Below are 5,610 nucleotides of genomic sequence, written 5' to 3'. Positions count from 1 at the left end.
ACTAGGCTCTTGACGCCTACTAGGCTCCGAGCGTCCGTCAAAAGGAGAGTGGCCACCAAGGCGAAGAACTCTTCCTTCGCTCCTGACGAAAAACGAGAGCTCTTGACGTCTGTCAAGCTCTTGACGCCTAACTGAAGAGGAGCGGAAATCCTGAGGAGAGAGCCTGTCCGACTCCTTACGCCTGACATGCTCACAACTCTTGCTGGGAAGAGAGGAGAGCCTACTCGGAGAAAGATCCCGAGCTTCAGCCTGCACTTCTGACCTCCTACTAACAGCCTCAAAAGCTTCTCTAGCCAGAGGAGATTTAGCCGAAGGAACGTTCTTAGACTTCTTCACCGGAAGTGAGGCGTCCTTCCGACGATGAGAAGTCCCGGCAATAGACTCCGCTAAAGCCGCAATCTGCGCCTGCAGACCCGCCAGGATACGCGCAGGAGATCTCTTAAACTCCTCTACAGGGGACGACAAAGTCCGAGAGCGAACAGGAGAAGCGTAAACGGACGAAATCTTGGTTCTCTTGCGTTCCAATTCTGGTTCTTCCGCGAAGGATTCGGGGCTGGAAGGAAGGGCGCAAGGAGCCTTCCATTCCAGGGCCTCTTGAGAGGGCGAGACAACTCCGAGGGCGCTCCATCTACGCTGAGGAGAAGGCGACGAAGATGACGAGAAAGCACTGGCCGCAATAAATAAACCTTCTTGGTTCCATCCAAGGCAGCCTGGGAACGAGCAACAGGAACTGCCGAGGGGACGCTGACCGGTGGGGGTTCTGCCCTAACCCTTCCTGAGGCTTTCGACTTTTTCCTCCTCCACTGGGTCTGGGAGTCTGGAAGAGGTCTAGGCCTGGAAGCGTTAGTGAGCCGGTCAGACGCACCCTCCACTGCACTAGGGGCACTGCACTGATCACTTGCACTATCATCACTCTTACCTTGTCGAGAGCGAGCGAGGTTCTCCTTACTCCTGATCGAGGCTCTCCCAGAAGCAAACTTCCGAAAACGAATCTTCGGGTTCAAAGCTGGGCGCAGGGGCTGAAACCGGAGAAGAACTACTTCTACTACAGGATTCTCAGCGTCAACTTCACTCACCCTCGATCTACTAGAGCTCCTTGAAGAAGCCTTGCGCACCCTATCCTTCTCTAACTTTCTCACATAAGAAGAAAGAGCCTTCCAACCATCCTCATCCAAATTCTCACACTCTTTGCAAGGGTTAATAAAAGAGCCTTCATTCCCTCTACAAGACGTACTACAGAGTGAGGATCTAATGCAGCTTTAGGAAGCCTAACTTTACATTCCTTCACTGAACAAACTAAATAAACTAGGTTTCTAACTTCAGAATCATCCATGATTATAGATATTGTAAGAGAAAATCCAAAAGAAAAATAAAAAAAACAGTCCAAAAAGCGTATGCCAAGCCAACAAACAAAGGGTACTTCACCAAAATCCAAATCGTCGGCAACAAGAACGAATTTAACTATCGTAAGGACTGAACAACAGGTGTTGTCCAGCCGGCGACAGAAAATAATCTGACAAGAAAGGGGGACTGGTTCTTACATCCGCCTCCCAGCGGCGGGTAAGGTAGATCACCTGACCTACCTGTAGCGTGTGCCGCGAGTTTTGAATTTTCTGTCGTGACGTCAGAGACCTAAGCTAAGTATATATCTGGCAGGGAAGTTCATGTACAAAACAACGCAATTAATACTTCACAAAATGCTGATAAACAAAAGGAAAAGTCAAGAATTCCAGAATTAAATGTAGCTGACAAACAGTCCATAGCCATCAACTGACAGAAACAAACTGAGCTCTTTGCCACATGGTTCCTCTCTTACCCGTAAGTGGGCAGGGTCACTGTTAATTAGCCAAAACAGAACAGAAAATTAGCGCAAGCTGTGAATTTTGGAATTTAACTGCCAGGCAAGTGAAACTCTTAGCTATACGCATAATTATAGTGGTTAAGTCCCATAATTAAAATTACGTAGTTACAAAAAGTTGCCACACAAAGTAGATATGTTAGCTATGTATTTACTTGGTAAGTTACTCATATGAAAACAAGATATCCAGGATATGATCACTGGAGGACATATAATGTTTTAGGAATACATATACGCATGCCAAATACTTCCTTTATTCAACACTGGTAAAACCCACTGGAATTACAAAGTTTTTTCAATGTATCTATATAGCACTATCAACAAGTGTTTCAGTTTTTTGTAGTGTTGAGATGGCTTCTTGCTTTTTCAGGGAAAAGGCATGCTCTTATAATTTGTTCCCATGGAAATAAAAATTGGTGATTTTACAAAGGATTATTCCTCAGTGCAAGTTGGAATCAGTCATTGGAACTTGGAACACAACAGTTAACTGGTGATAAGAGGCTGAGTGACAAAAATTCTCACCAATCATGTGCCATCACCATGCACTTCTTCGGTCATCATCTGATGAGAACGATGTGCTGTGCCACCACTTAACTACTAAGTTTAGACTGCTTCATATTTGTTTGGTTTGTGTTATTCCTTCTGGATAAAACCTGAATAATGCCATTGTGATGGGCATGATTGCATGTATGGATGGTCCATGTCCCTTATCCTTGTGGAGCCACACTGTTACTGTGCCTTGTGTAGGGGTAAGGCTCTCAGTCCTGATTTCTCTGCAAGAACTGTGCAAAGAGGTTGCCTTCAGGTGGAAAAGGTTTGGGAGTAAGAGGATGACAAAGAAGCAATAGCTGGCATCATTGTGAGAGAACACTGCCCCAGTGACACCACTAAACCCAAAACCCTTTGAATTTCTTCTCCTTCAGTTCCTTTTATGTACAGCGCTCCCTTTTGCTCTAGGGTGGGTATGCGTAGGAAAGTGAATGACTCCTATATGCTTTCTTCCAACAATGGGTCAGCTGTGCTTGCTAGGCTTGTTGTGGTTTCTGTTTCTCTTATCTTAGGAACCAGTGTAACATTGAAGATATGGAACACAAGAAATGGCATTACTCCAGCAATCTTGGAGAGTAAATCATACTGCTGCTACTTGCCTGAGGGTACAATCGAGCATTTATCCTCTTTTTTTGTTCACTTTCCTGTTTTTTCAAAGTGTATAAGACAGGCTGAAGAGAAAGTAAAAGTTGAGTGGTGGATTATCTGGAAAGTGTCTTCAGCTTTACTTAAATCTTTTCCTTCTGAGTGTTTTATGATTTCTTATTCCATCTCAACTGCCCTCCCACCCAAAATAAAAAACTTGCAAAATAAAAAAAACTTATAAACTACAGGAATAATAAGTACTGAATGGTAAATCCAACAGAAAGACCAAACTTACGTGGATTTTGTTCGACTTCGCTTTGTAATAATGGGGGAAGGGACCTGGAGGCTGAAGGCCTTATTGGGACTGTCTGGAGTTAGGCTGTTAGGAGAGGACATTGCTGTTTCTGAAATGGTAAAAGACTTGACATTAGTATTACAATATTGTTACAGGTCATTTTTAAATCTTCTGGAGATTTAGTTGTTTTGAAAAAAGGCCATTTTGGTATATCAAAACTCATAGCTTCACAAGAAAAACATCTACACGTGCTTACTGACCCCAAACCTAAGTAGATTTTTTTTCATCTGTCCACTAACCAATGTAGAATTTAGGTAAATTTGGCAATGAATACAACTACCTTGGGCTTGGCTGAAATTTGTGTTTCTGGTATTGTAGCCTTGCTCAAACTATTTCTTATGTAATTCACCTTAATGCTTAAATATACAAAGCACCCTCACACTTTACTTAGATTGTAAAACACACCCATTTATATTCGATAATATAATAATAAAAACACACAATAAACAAACTTGTATTAAATAGTCTACGAAGATTAAACATAAACAAACAATTGGCTTCCAATAATTGATTTTATTTCATTGTAGGTAAAAAAAAAAGTATTTGGCTATGCAAGTGTGACATCACATTTTTGGCATTCCCAAGTAGAGCGTACTCTGCATTCATGCCCAGCGACACACATTCTCAGCTTACCTTTGGGCAATTTTTGCAACTCATGAACATCTTCAAGAACTGCAATCTCATGTGAAGGCAGCTCAATTCGAGCTTCCCTGCTTGCAGCAATCTCTGCATTGTCCTTCTTTTGTGTGATGGCCTTTGAGGTCTATAGTCCTCAACCAGAGCCTCAATTATTGAAAGCACGTAGTGCTTTTGTGGCATTCTGTTCTGGGAGCTTGTATGCTTTATATACAGTATATAACTGTTTAGAACAGCAGTCCCAAAAAGAGCAAAGGCCACCTTTGTTGTCCATTTGACTGTATGCCTCTCAGCCAAATACTTGTGCAGTTTCAAGTCTTTGAGGTCAACGCCCCCCCATATATTTATTATAATTAATGACATTGGTTTTTTGTTTTGACCACCTTCCCCTGCTACTTGTGTAGTCAAAATAACCTCCCTTTGTTTTCATTGAAAGAAAAATTGGTGGTTTTTTACTATCCTTGAAATAGCAGCACACAAAGAGGTCCCTTTCTCCTTTCACACACTTTCTGGTTTGCCAAAAAGGCATTTACACAATTCTTTGGAAGTCCTTTCCTACTTTTTCATACTATACCAGTGGCAGTATTTCAAGTTGTACAGGTCCTGGAATAGTTGGGGAAAGGCAAAATAATTAGCAAGGTCTACATGGTGGCCCTGATATAAAAGGTCAGCCTGCTTCATCAAACGTATCACTAAATTGTAAGTAAAACTCCCACCACTCCTATCTAACTGCCTGACCCCCTTATACACCTCAAAGGTATGAATATAACCAGTTTCGGTATCACAAAAGCACCATATCTTGACACCAAATCTTGCATGCCTTTTTTGCGGCAAGTACGTATTGTCAAAGATGAGGTGTGCAACCTCTAAAACCTACCATACTTTCATCTATCGCAATGTTTTGCGAGGGATGAAAATGTCTTTTGAACACATGTACAAAATCACAATTTGTCGTAAATTGTATTTTTCATAACTATACAAACCTGAAGTCCTTAACATGTTATTGTTATAATACAATTAAGTTTGTTCATACTTACCTGGCAGATATATATATAGCTGTATTCTCCGAAGTCCGACAGAATTTCAAAATTCGCGGCACACGCAGTGGGCGGCCAGGTGGTAGTACCCATTCCCGCCGCTGGGAGGCGGATATCAGGAACTATTCCCATTTTCTATTCATATTTTATCAGTGCCCACTGTCTCCTGAGGGGAGGTGGGTGGCACTTTAATTATATATATCTGCCAGGTAAGTATGAACAAACTTAATTGTATTATAACAATAACATTTTGTTCATGAAACTTACCTGACAGATATATATATAGCTGAATCCCACCTTCGGATGGTGGGAAGAGACAGAATAGGATTTTTGGGAAACTAAATTAAGTAGATGATATACATCTTGGTTCCTCACCTGTTAGCATAGCCGACTTCGTGATTACTGTCACCAAAGTCTGCTTCTGCGTTACTAGAGTTGCCAGCGAGTAGAGACCTGTAATGCTGGTGCGCTCTAGATGATCTGTCAAACGGGGGGCGTGGACCACAATGTGACTAGACCATATGACCATACTTCTGAGGGCAACAAAGCTAAAAACCACCACCTGACCTAACCTATCAAAGTTAGTTCCA

This window comes from Macrobrachium nipponense, chromosome 28, assembly GCF_015104395.2.
Source record: "Macrobrachium nipponense isolate FS-2020 chromosome 28, ASM1510439v2, whole genome shotgun sequence".
Classification (NCBI taxonomy): Eukaryota; Metazoa; Arthropoda; class Malacostraca; order Decapoda; family Palaemonidae; genus Macrobrachium; species Macrobrachium nipponense.
Note: the sequence above shows the minus strand (reverse complement) of the source record.